Raw genomic sequence first — 19,052 nt, 5'->3', positions numbered from 1 at the left:
TCAATGTGTTCCCTGGGCTGGGTAGTTCTCATCTTTGCCTTCCTGGCTGTGTTCTGTGTGTGTGTGTGTGTGTGTGTGTGTGTGTGTGTGTGTGTGTGTGTGTATGCGCGTGCATGGTTGTTGGTGTGTGTTTTTTAAGGCTTTAATGTCATGCTGGAAAATCAATTTGAGGTCAGGAACGCATGCCACTGTGATCTTTGATTTCTTTTCCCTTCCACCAATCGCTGCTCTCCCCGCCGCCGTCTCCCCCTCCAACTTCAGATGCACAAAAAACTAAACACTTCCAAATGTTAGCAAAGCGCAGACTCCAAATGACCACAAGAGCTGCTGTATCTTTAATTAGTGGCTTTTTCTTTTCCTAACTAAGGAGAAAATACAAGCAAAGGGAAGGCTCGTTGGCTCCACAGCAAGGTCTCCTGTGTCAGGCAGAGGGGATGAGGGTGATCATAAAGAGAGGGAGAGGAGGGGAAAGGGGAAGGAACATTATATTCTGCTCATACATGGCAACTCTGAATAGGAACATCCAAGTGACTTTCAGTTCATGTTAAAATAGAAGGGAACAGTCCCCCAGGAAATTCAGCTGAAACATTCCAAATATACTACGGAAATTATTATTGCTGCTATGCTACTACCATCCCATGAGTAATCATTATTATTACCTGCACTGTGAGAAGAGTCAAGTTGGCAAAGAATCCTGGGAACTGTAGTTTACCCCTCATAGAGCTATAATTCCCAGCACCCTTGACAAACTACAGGACTCCTTGGCAAAAGCTACGTGCTCTAATTTAAAATGCACGGTGCAGATGTGACTTACACTGGGGAGAATCCCTGATTGGCCAGGACTTTGCTTAGACCTATGCATTTATTTAAAATTGTATGTATAAGCTGCTTTTAAGCATAAATACCCTCTCAAGCCTCAAAGTAAGCCCCCAAATGCAAGAAAACCGTAATACTAAAAATGAAGAACAGATCACAACAGGGCCAGCTCTAGATAGAGTCCTGGTGGTGCGGTGCGCCAGGGCGCCGGGCTGGTAGGTGGGGTGCTGCGTGGTGAAGCCGCGCGGAAACCATACTGCGCCCTGCGAGGGCGGGGGCGCCGGAGCGATCTCTGCCCCTCAGCGCCAGGGCGCCCGACCTGCTCGAGACTGCCCTGGATCAGAACCATCCATAAGACACAGCCTGCCCAATTAAAGCACAGAAATCCAATAATATCCACTCATCCCGTTCCTTGGGTGGGCGGGGTTTGCAACACCGCTCAGCCCAGGCAGGCTCACTTGTTTTCCTTCCAGGTTCACCCACCCAACCCTCCCTACATATAAAAATAGTCTTCTTTTGCAGGATAACCTCTTGCTTTACAGGTCAGCAGGCACTGCTATGGTCGTAAGATGGTTGCTGTACTCAGAACCGGGAAGGAATTCCCTTGCATTGGCAGGTTTCGCCTTCCCCATAGCATTTTGTCACAACTTTGGCGGTTTTAAGCCTTGGTCGGTATTCTATAGTCTATCTGTGAGTCGGGGCCAGCATATTGATGCACCCCCATGCGACGGCGTTTGCAGGGGCCGTTAAAGGGTTTATTGTGGGAGTCACTGGCCCTACAGCGGCGGCACGTAGTGTCAAACTCCCGGCTAGGTGAAGTGGGAGGGCACGCTTTCCAGTCCCCTCCCACAAGACCTGATTGCCCTGCACATCCTCAGACCCTGTCGGGTATGAGAGGGATGCCTTCCAAAGCCTAAGCCAAGCTTCCTACACCTGAAATTAAATAAAGTTGTGTCCTAATTTAAACTCATACATTGTTGTCATGTCTCATCTCTTGGGGGTGTGGTGGGCACCGGGGACAGGGTTTAGCACGTGGGCTCACAAAGTATCTGTACTAAAGCAATGTTATAAATTCAGCAACCATATAAAGCCAGTTTAAGAGAATGCAATAGAAAATAAAGAAGTATTCAGGACCTTTTCAAAAAAACCTGCAGTGGCATAGTCCTCTTCTCAGAGCTTTCCACAAATGCCCACAGACATACCCTCCAACATTTCTCCAATGGAAATAGGGATGTCCTATAAAGTATGTACTGTACAGGGGACGCGGGTGATGCTGTGGTCTAAACCACTGAGCCTTGGGCTTGCCGATAGGAAGGTCAACGGTTCGAATCCCTGCGACGGAGTGAGCTCCCGTTGCTCGGTCCCTGCTCCTGCCAACCTAGCAGTTCGAAAGCACGTCAAAGTGCAAGTAGATAAATAGGTACTGCTCCAGTGGGAAGGTAAACAGCATTTCCGTGCGCTGCTCTGATTTGCCAGAAGCGGCTTAGTCATGCTGGCCACATGACCTGGAAGCTGTACGCCGGTTCCCTCGGCCAATAAAGCGAGATGTGCGCCGCAACCCCAGCGTCGGTCACGACTGGACCTAATGGTCAGGGGTCCCTTTACCTTTTTATAAACTATGTACAGCACTCTGAGATCATTCGAAGAATGACGGGACATAAATGTAAAAATATCATTTGCCATTTTAGCCGTTCAACAGCCCTGCCGTGGAGATTAGGAGATAGCAATTAGCCCCAAACCACTCAATGAACTAAGAAGCGGCTGGTTTGAATTCTAATCTCCCTGTACACTGTGCAGAGTTCAGCTCTGCAGGATCGATCAATCTATTCCTATTTACTAGAACCCCAGGATCCACAGACTGGAGCTAGGCTACATACACGCTGCCTTTAAAGCCCGTTCAGAGCACATTTGCCCCCCTCAAAGAATTCTGGGCACTGTCATTTGTTACGGGCTGCTAGAAATTGCAAGTCTTCTGTGGAAGGGCAAACGACAGTGTCCAGAATTCTTGGGTGGAAAGCATGTGCTTCAAATGGACTTTAAGGGCATGGTGTGTGTGTGTGTGCAGTCCCAGGTATAAAACAATGTGCATGTGTGTTGTGTTGTGTTGTGTTGTGTTGTGTGCGTGCGTGCGTGCGTGATGGCGCCAGATGTGACCTGCATATACAGGTACAAACTCTACAACTGATCTGAGTCAGTCAGTCAGTTCCCTGAGCATCTTCCGTCTGTGCATCCCTCCACCACATTCCTCAGCCTTCCTATGAAGAAATATGATGTTTAACTTAATACTCTCTTCTTATCTGAACCCACTGCCTCTTCCTCTTAACACCTTTTCTCTAGGATGGGCATACCCAGAGTGTCTTGTTTGTCTTCAGATCCTCTGTCCTCCTGGAAGCTCCCTTCTGAGTATTTGGACAAATCTTCCTGGAACTGTAAAACCGAAACAGCATTAGTAGCAACTGCTCCAGGCAGCTGCAGCTGACAACTTTTAAACTGGCCCTGCTGCCACACTTTTTCAACGTTTAAACTGGCCCTGTGCTGCCACACTTTTTTTCTTTTCTTTTCCAAACAGCCACCCAATGTACACGGATTTAGATCGCACGAACCCGCTTTCTACTCTTGTTTTTGCTTTATTATGCATTTTGTGCTCTCATTTTGCATTTCTGTGATCTTCAGATGAGGGGCGGTATACAAATTTAACAGTAAAATAATAGTAATAATCCTTCTACTTTGCTTGGCCGAGACCACGGAAGAGTTTGGCTAGAGAGGGTTTCTTTTCTTTTTAAAAGTTTTCTTTTCTTTTTAAAGGTTTTTTATTATTAAAGATTTTCTTCTGTAACAAGGAAACAAACAAAGAAAGAAAAGTACATATAGTATCTCCACTTTCAAATCATAGAGGCTTTTTCGCAGACCATTTACATTTGCTATGAGGCTTTGCTGGAACCTGGGACTTTCTGTTCTCAATCTTCCACTGAACAACGGCCCAAGAAATCACGAAGGTTTCCCTAGAAGGTAGATCAAGTGAAGTTTCACCTGCTAAGTGTCTCCATATCAAGCTGCTGGCAAAGGAGCAGGGCCGGCAAAAAAGAAAAGAAAAAGGGAAAAAGTCGGTTGAGGAATATCCTTGTCAATCAACAATCAACAATTGTATTTCTGCTATGGCATTACTGATTATGCCAAGTGGCTCGCTCAGTCCCAAAGTGGAGAACATGATAAAAGCTGCCTTAAACTATGTTGGGCCATTTGTCCTTTCAGATCAGTATTGTCTACTCTGACTGGCAGCATCTCTCCACACAGAAGTCTTACTAGTCCTTCCCGAAGATGCCTGGGATTAAAGTTAGGGATTTCTGATGGCTCTCTGTCTTTTAAGAGCGAACCCAGCAGAACAGATCGATGGGCTCAAGGAGCAGAAGAGGGGGGGGGAATAAGAAAATGTGCATTTTGAAAGGCTGAAAATGCATTTGGAATGGAATTTATTTGTCGCCTTACAAGAGCACGTAGGCAATGAGTGAAGTTCTAGGTTCAAGCCTCAGCCTGAACTCACTGGGTGGCATTAGGCGTTATCCGTAATAAGGGGGTAACAATGCTGGCCTACCTTACATGGCTGTTGTAAGGAATACAGAAAGGTTGTAGATAATCAGTGTCAGGTGCAATGGCAGTACAACTTTGACTGAGAGCCCAACATTGCACAATGATGGAACTACCTTGCTGTGGCTTTTTTTTGGCGGGGGGGGGGTTATTGGGTTACTGCTTTTGGTTTGATTTTATATGTTGTGGTCTTGTGAACCGCCCTGAGACCTCCAGGTATAGGGCAGTGTATAAGTTGAATAAATATTAATAATGCTTGGGTCTTAGCAGTGCCTGAATGGAAGACTGCCTGGGAATCAGAGGTTCACTGCCTTAAAATTCCACGACGGAAGAAGTGTAGGATATCCGATGTACTTTAAAAAGATTAAAACCATCTTCGGTACCAACCGGCAAAAAGATCTACCGAAAGAAATATACATACTATGAATAAATCTGTTTATTAGTCATTGGAGCTGCAATCTTAGAATCATATATAGTGGTACCTCGGTTTACAAACACAATTGTTTCCGGAAGTCTGTACTTAACCTGAAGCATACTTAACCTGAAGCGAACTTTCCCATTGAAAGTAATGGAAAGTGGATTAATCCGTTCCAGACAGGTCCGCAGAGCACTTAAACGGAAAATACTCAAACCCGGGCGTACTTAAACCGAGGTATGACTGTACTGTAATTGGAGAGTTGGAAGGGTACCCCAAGGGTCATCTAGTCCAACCCCCTGCAATGCAGGACTCCTGCCCACAGCCACCCCTCTGGTAGCCTTCTTAGCTACCTGTCCTGCTTGGCCACTGGCGGGCTCCCCCGCTCACCCCTTAGCACCTTCCTTCTTTACATTTCCAACTTTTTGCCCTTTGCTCCTTTTCCTTCCTCCCTGTGCTTTTGTTTCCTCCATTCTTCTCTTTTTAATCCCTCTCTGTGTGCCTGCTCCCCTCCTCTTTTTTCTCCCTCCAAAGTCTGGGGGGAAGGAGGGGTGGGCGATGGTGGTGGAGGAGGAAAACCCAATCTGAAGATGTTTGACTACATCCCCTCTGCACCACAGTCCCTCCTCTTTTATTGGATACTAGCGGGTCCTCAAAGGCTCCCAGGCTGTAATTAGAGGGTGGATCTTGTAAAGCAGAGGAGCGCTCTCTCTCTCTCTCTCTCTCTCTCTCTCTCTCTCTCTCTCTCTTTGCTTGTCTCTCTCCTTCCTCCTCAAAACTCCGCTGCAAACCCCTCAGGCTGGGATAGCGATGGCATCGCCGGTGCTGGAGGTGATCTCCCTGCTGTGCGGGATCAGGGGCCCCAGAGAGCCCTGACTCGAAGAAGCAAGAGGGATCTTTTGTCAGACCAGGTGGAAACCAAAACCCAGAGAGACCTCAAGGAGCGGAGAAAAAGTAAGGAGCAATTTTACTTCTATTCCCTCCACCACCCACCCGTTCCCTCCTCCGTTTCCTTTTATAAAGGGGCGTTTGCAGCTTTCTAAATAACGCAACAGGGAGAACCTGGAGTTTAAGGGGTTTTTTTTGGGGGGGGGAGGTGTGCAATTGTGCACAATAAAAAGCGAGAGTCGATCGGAGGTTAGCAAAATAGAATAAGGATGTTTTTTGCCTGAACTTTTATATAGAGTCCATTTGATGGTCTAGGGGTACAAGCCCTCCTGAGCTGCCTAGTATTTGTCATCTGTATTTAGTTTGTCATGAAGGGATACTTGGGAAAAAACCAAACTATTCCATTTCCTGATGTGTGATTATGTGTGTGTTGTTATTTCCTCACAACCAGCAGCACCAGAAAAAGATTAGATGGACTGCAAATGTTTCACCAGTTTGATTTTGAAAGAGAGGAGTTTTGTTCTAGAGAAATTGATTCTGTGTTGAGATATCTCCCCCACCCCTCCATAGCTTCTGGAGTGAGGATTGAGAAACACGCAGAGGAAAACCGACTGTTCAGCCACTGTATTCACAAATATTTAGGTTTCGGCTGAGGACAGAATCCCAGTTCAGGGCTATTTTCAGATTTTATTGGCTACAGATATTTTCTTTCCCCCTATCCTGCTCTTCTGTTTACAACTTTGTTATTCAGATTTGTGGGTGGCTTAAAAAAGAAAAAGAAAAAAAAAGATCCAGCAAAGTAAAGGTTTGGGGTTTGAGGACCTGAAAGGGTTAAGATGATAACAAGCCATTTTAATTAAAAATGGAACTAATGATTGACTGGAAAATAAAACCAGCACTGAGCAGTTCTTTTTTTTCCCCCTCTAAAGGAACGGCAAGTTGTTTGAAGTTTGATTTTTTAAAAAAGAAAAGAAAAGTTGTGAGCAATACAGGCTGGAAATAGGTGCATTAATAAGGTCATGTTCCACATTAAAGAAAAGCCTAGAGACAGACACCCCTTCCTTCAAGGCTGAAATGTGCAACTTTGGGAAATAGAGAAGTGGCAATGGACTTCATCAAGGTACTGTAGTAGCATTTGAATGGCCACGATTCCATTCTTAGATTTTTCCTTAGGTGCTCCAAGTTAAAAAGAAGCTGCTTGTTTCAGTGAACTAAATATAATTATCTTGTAAGTATTAGGACTCTTATGCAATCACTAAAAACATTTCAAGTCCACATTTAGTGGACATTTTAAGTCCACTAAAAAAGTTGCACATTTAACCAGCTCTGACATAGAAGATGGTTCTGTGACGGATCCTTGCACACACACACACATTTTGAAATAATGGTACGAATCGTTGAAACCACTCAAACCATTCATAAATCTGATTTTAGTCATCAGGATTATGTCTGCATGGTTGGTCCATTTGGCTAAACCATCTCCCTCCTTTTCAGAGGTTATTCTGTGCATTTCAAATACCAATAACCCTTCGCATCCGTACAACAACCCTGTAAGCTAGGCTAGTATTATTTAACCTCTTGAGTCGAAGATGGGGAATTGAGGCTGAGTGATAGCAGCTTGCGCAAAATGGATGTAAGATTTACCGGTAAGCGGGAGCTTTTCCTGTCCCATGCAGATCAGCTCCTCTGCGTCTCTGGACCCTGCAAGGAAGGCGTTCTTAGTGCTCAGCTGAGTGAGCAGGCCAAACGTTTAAGAATAAACCAGCATGGTGATCCATTCTTGGTTCATTGGAGTGCCAGATTACTTGTTGTTGAATCATAGTATCTCTGCTGAAACTCAACCTAATTAAGAGCTGGCTCCGAGATTTTGTGGGTCCTGGGGCACAACATGCTCAGTGCCTCCGACCTGAGAAGAGTGAAATGCAAAATGAGGCTGCACTGGATCTCCCGTGAAGCGGAGATGGTATTGTTAGGGTGGTGGTCCCTCTGCCGGTCTTGGGGACCTGACAAATGCCCACCATTGCCACCTTCTGTGGCTGCTCCTGCCTGGAACAACCACTGAGGGTTTTTTGAACATCTGGTGTCTTGCACTGCGTCAAGTCATTGCTCAAAAACCCCAGAGCTGTCTGCTCTGACTGGTGGTTTCTCTCAGGCAAGGCTTGCTACCCGACCTGATCACGAGCTGGAGACATGGCGGACTGAACGTACACCTTCCGAGTATCCCTGTTTTCCAGGGAAAGTCCTGGATTTGCAGAAGTCATCCCAGTTTCTGATTTGATCCCGGAATGTCCCGCTTTTCCTTCGGACATCCCTATTTTCATTGGAGAAATCTTGGAGGGTATGGAGTTATGCGACCCCCGAGCCCAGGAGATAAGTAACTACAGTCATACCTTGTTTTTCAAACAGATTAGTCCACCAACAATTTGGGGCTCAAATGCCACAAACTCGGAAGTAGGTGTTCCGGTTTGTGAACTTTGCCTCGGAAGCCGAACATCCGGTGCTGCTTCCGCTGCTTCCGCTTAGTTGCAGGACGCTCCTGGTGCGAATCGGAAGCTGCGCCTTGGTTTTCGAACGTTTTGGAAGTCGAACGGACTTCTGGAACACATTCTCTTCGAAAACCAAAGTACTGTACAACTGTATAAAACTTTTAGAAGATATCTGAAGGCAGCCCTGTACAGGGAAGTTTTTTTAAGGTTTAATGTTTGATTATGTTTTTATATCTGTTGGAAGCCGCCCAGAGTGGCTGGGACAACCCACTCAGATGGGTGGCATATTATTATTATTATTATTATTATTATTATTATTATTATTATTATTATTATTATTGAATAGGGCATCCCTATTTTCATTCGAGAAATGTTGTAGGGTATGTCAATGCATGCCCATAGCACACATTTAAAGCACATAACTTCTCCCACAATATCCCAAGAACTGTTGTTTGTTAAGTGTGCTGGGAATTATCACTCTTTGACGGACAAACTAGGGTTCCCAGGATTATTTGTGGAAAGTCATGTGCTTTAAATCTATGGCGTGGGTGTCACCTAGGGATCATCTATGTGCAAACACCTACTCTTCCAGTGAGCTAAGGACCCTCCCATCAATATTCCCTCGTTTCAACATGAGGTGAACACAATTTTCTTTGGAGCAGAGTCCTGCAATAGCAGAAATTGTTCTTTTTTTGCAAGGGAATTAATTGGTGGTTGAAAGTGGCTTTGTTCTCTTGGTGTCCGTGGGGCTAAATCAGCCGCCATGGTAAATTGCCCTTAAGTTAAGGCCGGTTTTGCTTTACTGGAACCAATGGTAGCAATGTGAAGTAGCTTCTCTTCTCTCTGTAATAAACTAGATGATAAAAAAAAATGAAATCGCTGCAATGGAACCAAGAAAACCCTCTGCTTCGATACCGAATTCGGGCAAAACTAGACATTTCACTTATTGTTGCATTTATATGCCCCCTTTTCTCAAAGGAGCTCGAGGTGGTGTTCATGTCTCTCCATCTCTCCATATCATCTTCATAACAACCCTATGAGGGCGATTAGGCTGGTAGAGAGTGACCCAGTTAGCTTTATGGCTGAGGGAGGATTTGAAACCTGGTCTCCCAGGTTTTACCGTAGCCTCTGCACTCCACCCACACTTGCATGTTATTCACTTATTAAACCTGGCACGGTTTTGTGTGTGTTTTGCTGCATATCTGGCAGTGTGTTAACTAGTTTGGACTGTGCTGTTGGAAGAAGAAGGCCTTTAACCCTTAACGCTGCCACGGTCCTAATCTAACTTGGTGGATATGCAGTTCCACACGTGATGTTTGCTCGGTCCAGTATACCTGAAGGAGCCCTCGGTCCAGTATACCTGAAGGAGCGTCTCCACCTCCATCATTCTGCCCGGACACTGAGGTCCAGCACCGAGGGCCTTCTGGCGGTTCCCTCATTGCGAGATGCGAAGTTGCAGGGAACTAGGCAGAGGGCCTTCTCGGTGGTGGCGCCTGCCCTGTGGAATGCCCTCCCAACAGATGTCAAGGAGGAAAACAACTACCAGACTTTTAGAAGACATCTGAAGGCAGCCCTGTTCAGGGAGGCTTTTAATGTTTAATAGATTATTGTGTTTTATTTTTCTGTTGGAAGCCGCCCAGAGTGGCTGGGGAAACCCAGCCAGATGGGCGGGGTAGAAATAATATATTATTATTATTATTATTATTATTATTATTATTATTATTATTATTATTGCTTCCATCGGCAGCCCTCCTGTGAAATTCTTTGTGAATAGGACACAGTGCCCTCCAGGAGAGGACAGTCTGGGTTTGAAGTGTATCTTGAGGGAGGGGGTGATGGAAGTGGCAGCCCCAAGCGGGGTCTCCTTCCGCAATACAGCGTTGGGATCATGCCCCACAGAGCATCCACGAAGCAGTCTTCTCAAAAGCAGCACGTCGTTCTAAATTTTATTTTGCATTCTGCGCCTGGATCCTTTTGGGCAGGCTTCCTCAACCTCGGCCCTCCAGATGTTTTGAGACTACAATTCCCATCTTCCCTGACCACTGGTCCTGTTAGCTAGGGATCGTGGGAGTTGTAGGCCGAAAACATCTGGAGGGCCGAGGTTGAGGAAGCCTGCTTTTGGGATTCCGATGCTAACCACATGAGTTGCGCAAACCCTTTCAGGGTTTGATCCTTCCAACTCTACAATTCTATGATTACCGTTGCTGCATCTGCTAGGCTCATCTGCCTGGGAGTGGTATTTCTTTTGAGGTGCTAACTTCTCATGGGTTACTGAGGTCCAGGCGTTCTAGAGCAGTCTTCTGCTGCCCTGCCTTAGATATATGTGGAGGACTCATGAGGAGGGAGAACAGAAAGAGACTGACTCTTGGGGATATATCACCTAATTAGGACTAATACCTACCAGCTCCTTTGAATTTACCACTTTCTGAAATGTTCCCTCATGAAAATAAACTCTGATATTATTTTTTGGCTGTAATCTGCCTCAGCAACAGGGACCCAGGTGGCGCTGTGGGCTAAACCACTGAGCCTAGGGCTTGCTGATTAGAAGGTCGGCGGTTCGAATCCCTGTGACGGGGTGAGCTCCCGTTGCTTGGTCCCAGCTCCTGCCAACCTAGCAGTTCGAAAGCACATCAAAATGCAAGTAGATAAATAGGAACCGCTATAGCGGGAAGGTAAACAGCGTTTCCATGTGCTGCTCTGGTTTGCCAGAAGCGGCTTTGTCATGCTGGCCACATGACCTGGAAGCTATACGCCGGCTCCCTCGGCCAATAATGCGAGATGAGCGCGCAACCCCAGAGTCGGTCACGACTGGACCTGATGGTCAGGGGTCCCTTTACCTTTACCTGCCTCAGCAACACGTTGAAGGGCAAGGTAAAATGCTAATAAGAAACACTGATTTATTTCATAAAATGTATACACCGTCTGACTGTAAAAAATAAAAAATAAAGCCTCAAAGCAGTTTACAAACAAGAGAAAACAATAAAATCAATATATGGAGGGAACCAGTTTTGCCACTGCTATATATGTAGTCTGCCCCTCCGCCCAAGGGTCTCAGGGTAGCACACAGTAAAAATTAAAGTAACAATTAACCATAAAAATCCAAAACAAAATAAGCCAAGCAGTATTGCAAAATTTATAACAATCACAGATAAATCATAAACCACAGATAACAATCACAGATAAATCAGACAGCAGAAGCAAATTATCACCATGTATTTCACCCCTCCTCAGAAGGTCTAGGGGGCAAACAGGTGCATCTTTAAGTAAGCATGCAAAAAAATATCAGGTTGCCCATTTGGTCATTGTCCATTTAGTCAACACACTCCTGAGAGTGATGGCCACCAACCTGGATTAGTCAAATTCGTGCACAATAAGGTTATCAATGGCTACTAAACCTGATGGCTATGTTCTGCTCCCACTGTCACAGGCAGTATGCCTCTAAATGCCAGGTGCTGTGCTAAGTGTTTCCTTAAGGCTCAGGTTGTGAGCATTGGACCACCACCAATCAAATTGCAAGGGGAAAGTGGCTACAGTACTTATCTGGCGGAAAGCAATGTGAGATCCAGATGCTAAACCACCACACAGCTGGCATCTGGATGGCTCCAGACTCCCCACTCCTGTGATACATAGAGGTGCATATGGTGATGAATGGTGCAGAGGATGAAAAGTGGGAGAAGGCACCTCCCTGTCCCTCGATCCCTGAACTTGGGGCTTAGCCACACTTATGCTTGGTCGTTGCTCACCGCTGCTCCCTACCCGACCTGGGGGGAACTGCTCTTTAGCGCTCAATTGGAGCAAACAGCAATTTTGATTTTCTCTGGATTGGTGTTTGCTCCAATTTAGCACTAAAGAGTGGGTTTTCCCTGGGAAAGGAGTGGAGCAAGGGGGAAATTGCTCAGACCCTTGCCTTGTGGACACAGGACAAGTGGAAATGCTCACCAAATCAAATTGCCTGGCAATGGCAGCGGTACCCTTAGGTATCTTTTGGGTGCCTGTCACTGTTTCGTGGAAGGGCTTCAGGCGCATCCCGTAAAATTTAGGTTTGTGCAATTGAAGCGGATTAAAGTGTTCTGCCTTCTCCTGTAGTGTGCATGGATTGACTGGCTGTAGTCACCTAGAACAACTTCCCTGACCTTGCTTTCTCCTCATGCACTCTGTGGTCTGAGTTGTCTAGGCAGATAATGGTTGTTGGCCCTGTATTTTGGGCATAGGTTTGACTAGGGAGCCACCGCCATTTTTATCCCTTTCATCTCCTATGATTATGTGATTCTGATGAAGGAAGGAAACCCCTTTGAACTCCCTGGGATTTACTTCAAAGGGGACATGCTTGGAGGATGGGTCAGGAAATCTGATTGAAACTAACTAGATGGTTGAGGTAAACATAGTCCTGGGAATCTGGGCTGGTTATGAAGTGATGGTAGAGGAAGGGGGTAATTTGGAGAAGAAAAGAATACACGCAGAGAGACCCTGCCTTGTGGGAATCCCTTGCAGATGACCACAGTGTTTGGAGACAGGCAGGCAGGTTGTGGATCCCTAGCAGTGACCAGAAGAGGAATGACCGCTGGGAGGAGCACAGAGAGAAGAAATGCCATGGCTGTTCTGCAGCAGTACCATCAGTAGAGCTGGGCGATAAATCAAGAAATTCAGATCACTATACCGGTTTCAGACTTCTCCAGCTGCTGATACATCGCAGCTCCCCAGCCGCCACCAGCACAGAGTGCCTACTGCCGTCTCCCTGCCTGCCTGCGTTGTGCTGCTGACGCTGGCCGGGAACCTGCAGTGTATCGGCAGGTCAAAAAGTCCACTTGTGCAAAGGCTGCGCACCCACTGCCTCTCAGCTGATCTTAGCACGAGGCGGGGGGGGGGAGGGATTCCTTAAACTGCTCCGCTGAGAGTCTGCCTGCCCCCCAGCAGAGTGGTTTAAGGAAGCCTCCCACCTCCGGCTCCTGAAAGTCAGAGTGTGGGGCTTGATCAGCTGAGAGGTGGCGGATATGCAGCCTTCATGGGATGGGCAGGCGGGCTCTTCCTCTCAGTTGGTCACTCCTGGAGCAACTGACTAGGAGGAACAGGTAGACCGGCCGCATGACTGCCTCCGCCTCCCCCCCATCCCTCTGGCTTCTGGTTTAAGAAAGCACACACCCCCTCTGGCTCGTGTGTGCCAGATTTTTTGGGGGGGGCTTGATCAACTGTGGGGCATGCGAAGCTGCCCGCCCCTCAGTTTATCCAGCCCCATTTTGCTCTTGCTCACGCGAGTCGGAGTGGTATGAGGCTGGAGGACGTATCTCAGTTGCTGCTTCTTTCCCTAAATTGGCGAGGAAGAAGCCGCCAAGATACATTTCTGACATTGTGATATATCAGCAAATCTCGGTGTTTAGCTGCTTGTATGCCACAATGTTGGGGATGCGGGTGGCGCTGTGGGTTAAACCACAGAGCCTAGGGCTTGCCGATCAGATGGTTGGCGGTTCGAATCCCCGCGACGGGGTGAGCTCCCGTTGCTCGGTCCCTGCTCCTGCCAGCCTAGCAGTTGGAAAGCATGTCAAATTGCAAGTAGATAAATAGGTACCGCTCTGGTGGGAAGGTAAACGGCGTTTCCGTGCGCTGCTCTGGTTTGCCAGAAGCGGCTTTGCCATGCTGGCCACATGACCTGGAAGCTGTACACTGGCTCCCTCGGCCAATAACGCGAGATGAGCACCACAACCCCAGAGTCGGTCACGACTGGACCTAATGGTAAAAGGCGAAAGATTTATACGATCTGAGGAGGAGCCAGAGTATTGGACCTAATGGTCAGGGGTCCCTTTACCTTTATGCCACAATGTTAACAACCAGGTATCGCCCAGCCCTAACAGCCAGGCACCTTCATCTGCCCCGGCTGCAACAAAACATGTCTCTCCGAAATCAGTCTCTGCAGTCAGAGCAGGCACTTTAACCTTCTAACAGTTTGACTTCATCCACAAAGACACACTCCTTCATGGTCTCCTAAGATAGATGGATGCCAACCTTGGCATATGGCCATCCTGTCTGGCTGGGGCTGATGAAAGTTGGAGTCAAACACCATCTGGAGGGCCATAGATTCCCCATCCTCTGATCTTGTCCACTGGATCTTTCCACATTTCAGTACAGTGGTACCTCGGCTTACAGATGCTTCGGGTTACAGACTCCGCTAAACCAGAAATAGTACCTCGGGTTAAGAACTTTGCTTCAGGTTGAGAACAGAAATTGCGCGGCGGCAGCGTGAGGCCCCTTTAGCTAAAGTGGCACCTCAGGTTAAGAACAGTTTCAGGTTAAGAACGGATCTCCAGAACAAATTAAGTTCTTAACTGTATACAGTGGTGCCTCGCTAGATGAATTTAATTCATTCTGTGAGTCAGTTCATTTTGCGAAAAATTTGTCTAGCGAATCCCATAGGAATGCATTGATTTTTATTTTATTTTTTTGCCCATAGGAACGCATTAATCGAATTTCAATGCATTCCTATGGGAAACCGTGATTCGCTGGATGAATTTTTCGCAAAACGAATTCGTCTAGCGAGGCAACCTCCGCTCGAAAAATCTCTTCATTAAGCAAAAAATTCATCTTACAGGGCATTCGTCTAGCGAGGCACCACTGTACTGTATATCTATTACACAGGAGCACAGCTCTTATATATCTGCCCACATAGTTTTTTCTCTTTTGTCCAGAGTGTTCAGCAGTTGATGGTGGCTGCAACATCACCCAGATTTAAATGTTCCAAAGAGATTTCCAGCAGAGTAGTCTGTTGTTAAGCTGGCATTTCTCCTATGGAGGTTAAGCCTGTGTACACACTATGCATTTAAAGCACATGACTTTCCCCAAAGAATCCTAGGAACTGTAGTTTGGTGCTGGGAATTGTAGTTCTGTGAGGGGTTTTAAACTGCAGTTTCCATGATTCTTTGGGAAAAGTCACGTGCTTTAAATGTTTGGGGTGCACAAAGCCAAATCCTCTTTTATGGGGATTAATAAAATCAATTTTGATTAATAAAATCGAAACATTTTTTTAAAAATAGAAAAAGTAAAGAGACATTTATGCTGTCTCTTGAAAGAAGCAGAGTGACTTTTTGAAAAGCAAAGAAGCAATTTACCTGCGGAACTCCTTGTTACAGGGTTTTGTGAGTTCAGGAGATATAAAATAGTATACCAAAGAGACCACTAAAGACATGGAATATAGGACGATAAGGAACTCTTGACCAAAAAATGTGAAGAGACAGAAAGCTGTTCTCAAAGATCTGATTCCTGCAAAGGGAGGAGCGGATCTCTCCCTAAATGTTAACAGTCCATCGAGTGTGGTGGATTGTTCAATCCATCCCTACGAGAAACCCATCCTGTTGTTCATCCGAAGTGAATTGGAACAGTTGAGCACTGCATAATCATCTCAGTGTGGATCCAAAGAATGCTTTATTTTTCTCAAATAGCAGCCTCTCTCGGCTGCATGGCAAACTGTTTTTGAAATGAAGGGGGAGTTTCGAAAACAATTCGTGATATGGCACGGTGGCCAGCTGTTCAGAGGAGAAGAAAAATAAATTCTGCCGGGGTAGCGCAAGGCCCTCGTGTCAACTTAAGCTGCTCTCTGGATCCTGACCTGTGTCATGAATACGTACATTTGTATGAATCGTCCGATTTCTCTGCATTTGAGATGTTGCTCTATCTGTGTTGATGGGCAGCTGAAATTGGGAACTCAACTGTGCCTGATGTCGTGATATAAAAATCCTGTCTGTTGTGTTCTGTATGCCACAGTCCATTCCCATAGGCAGCGGATCACTTGATTTTGCAAGGCACTGAATGATCAACAGATCCACACATAGTACCCAGTCTTATGTCTTGCTGTGGTGCAGTTCTGCAGTGATAAGGTTGTTTTTTTGGGTCTTTTTAAGTCCAAACAAGTAGTGACTGGCCATTTCCCCCCTTTTCTCGGGGCATCTTCTTGTTGTTCACCTTCCTTTTGATTTCTTGAGACTGAGAGCTCCAGGCTTGTTTAGGAGGTCAGAGGTCAGAGCGCAGGTGTGAGTTTATTCTCCTCACCCCACACCCCATCCTATAGACACCTCCCTTTGATCTCTCTCGCAAATTTCCCAGCACAAAGAGTCCAAGGAATTCCCCAGGGAGCAGCGGCACCATCCCTTCTTGCCAAGATTTTAGAAGTGGGTTTCGCAACTCACGGGTCACAGACCAAAAATGAGTCAACGGGATGTGAAAAAGGACGGCGCTTGTTGTGTTTTGTTTCCCCCAATTCCTCGGCCGTGAGAATTCGGCTGGGTTTTCCACGCGGTAGCTGACTCCAGAAAAACAAAGATCAGCATTAAGTGGTCTAGATTCCAGCATAATTTGATGATACTTGAATTAAGTTTCATTCGGGGTGATATACTTAAGTAATATCGTCTCAAGGAAAGCTACGGTAGGAATTTTTGCGAGGGTTGGCCCCAGTCTTTAGGCTGCTTGACACAGCCTGCCACAAATGGTGGATTTTGGGGAAAGCATTAAAGACCAGCAGGCCTCCTCGGGGGGTAATATTATTTACAGCAATCATATTCATGTTTACTCATGAGTACGTTCCACCGAACTCCCAATTACTGTATAGGAAGCCATGGTGGGTTTTTTTTATTACATTTTACTGCCACTGGAGGGAGCACCACATGACTTCTGGGTCAGTCCCGAAACTTTCTTGGGTTTGCCTCTCTCTGAGGACCAAGCAACACTCTCTCAATCTGGACTCCAAGCTGCGAGGGAAAGCACACACGCCCTTTTAAATATAAGAAAAGCTCCTCGTTTCAAGTGTGGATTGTGACCTCCTGAGACGGTTGGGTTTTGAACCGTTCCCAAGAAATTTTGGTTACATCTCAGAGTCAAACTGGACACACAGACTTATTTAACACCTGGACAGGGTCCCTACCGCGAGCCGGGAGGAAAGAAGGATATAGGTAGCATCTGAAGTAACCCCTGTCAGTGTAGAGAATACAGCCGTACCTTGGTTGCCGAACACCTTGGTACTCGTCTGTTTTGGGCTCCCAAACGTCGCAAACCCGGAAGTGACCGTTCCGGTTTGCAAACGTTCTTTGGAAGCCGAATGTCCGACGGGGTTGCTGCGGCTTCCGATTGGCTACAGGAGCTTCCTGCAACCAATTGGAAGCCGCGCCTTGGTTTCCGAACATTTTGGAAGTTGAACGGACTTCCGAAACGGATTCCATTCGACTTGTGAGGTACCACTGTACTGAGTCAGGTGGACCTAATAATCTAATTCAGCATAAGGCAGCTTCTTATGAAAAACCTAACTAAGTGGTTTGGCTTTGGTGCACAAAATGGCTGGAACTTGGCCAAGAAGAATATGAGTCCTTCTGTACATTATATCAAGTTTCACCGCATTCTGTTTCAAAGTACAGTACAGAGAACATCCTGTGAGGAGACTAGACAATGTAGTCTCCTCATAATAAAACTGCAACTCAGAGGGAGGATCTCTGTTAGACAGAAAAAAAGCATAGCATAAATATTGCAATAAAGTTGCAAATCTATGGCAGTGATAGCCAACATGGTGCCCTCCAGATGTTTTGGAATATAACCCCCATTATTCTTGACCGAGAATAATGGGGTTGGTGCGCTTTAAAGCCCACAATTTCTGGGCTTTAGCCTAAGGCTTTTCTATATAAGAGCTTGCAAGCTTGAAAGTTCGTTTGCTCAAGGGAGAAAAGTGACAAAGGATAAGGACCGTAGCTCTAAGAAGAGACTACAATTTTTTGCATGTAAAAGCCCCAGGTTCAATCCTGAACCTCTCCCAGTTAAAAAAGAATGGGAAAAACATCTGCAGAAGAGACACAGCAAATCAGGATGAAGGCAGGGCATTTTTTTTCAGCTGAAACTCCACGGAATTCAGTTGGGCGCCATTTGCATTCAAGAGAATGAGAGAAGTGTTCATGGTTCTAGAAAAATAACATGAGGTAAATGGTACAAGGGGCGATGGAACAATGGTCTGCCTCTTAAGACAGCGCCTTTTATCTAGGACCTGTAAAAAGGAGGTCTGTGTAGCAGGTTGTGCTGCCTTTACCATTCCTCTGATTAATAATAATAATAAAGCAATAAAAGATCAGACATTAAAAATTCCCTAAACAGGGCTGCCTTCAGATGTCTTCTAAAAGTCAGATAGTTGTTTATTTCCTTGACATCTGATGGGAGGGCGATCCACAGGGCGGGTGCCACCACCGAGAAGGCCCTCTGCCTTGTTCCCTGTAACCTCACTTCTCACAGTGGGGGAACCTCCAGAAGGCCCTCGGAGCTGGACCTCAGTGTCCGGGCTGGACAATGGGGGTGGAGACGCTCCTTCAGGTGTGCTGAGCCGAGGCCATTTAGGGCTTTAAAGGTCTACTGCCTGGACCAAGGATGGGGTGAGAGAGAGAGATTTGCTCTGTTGCTGTGTGGCTCGAATATGCCGAATTATACTTGAGCCTCATCAAAGGCTCTCTGAGGAAAGGTTTGCTTGCACTGGAAGTTACCTGATTCCACTCTACAGTGGTATCTCGAGTTACAAACGCTTCTGGTTACAAACGTTTCAGGTTACAGACTCTGCTAACCCAGAAATAGTACCTCGGGTTAAGAACTTTGCTTCAGGATGAGAACAGAAATCGTGCAGTGGCAGCGCAGCAGCAGCGGGAGGCCCCATTAGCTAAAGTGGTACCTCAGGTTAAGAACAGTTTCAGGTTAAGAACGGACCTCCGGAACGAATTAAGTTCTTAACCAGAGGTGCCACTGTACCTGCTTAGGATGTGTTGTGCTTTAAAAGGCAGCCTATTCCATTTAAAAAAATAAAGCAATAGTATGATTTGGGTTCCTTTGGCTGAACAGAGTATCTGCCTTTGGTTGTC

General features: G+C 46.3%; 1 protein-coding gene across 1 annotated transcript in view; it reads left to right on the top strand.

Moving 5' to 3' along the window:
• Positions 1-5,621: 5,621 nt before the first annotated feature.
• The window catches only part of SP7 (Sp7 transcription factor), a 34,494-nt gene continuing 21,063 nt past the window's right edge, over positions 5,622-19,052 (top strand). Inside the window, exon 1 of the mRNA XM_035101218.2 lies at positions 5,622-5,770. The gene's annotated coding sequence lies outside the window, so the exon portion shown is untranslated. The remainder of the gene's footprint in view (positions 5,771-19,052) is intronic.

This window comes from Zootoca vivipara, chromosome 2 (assembly GCF_963506605.1).
Source record: "Zootoca vivipara chromosome 2, rZooViv1.1, whole genome shotgun sequence".
Taxonomy (NCBI): Eukaryota; Metazoa; Chordata; class Lepidosauria; order Squamata; family Lacertidae; genus Zootoca; species Zootoca vivipara.
Note: the sequence above shows the minus strand (reverse complement) of the source record. Positions and strands in the feature narration are given on the sequence as shown.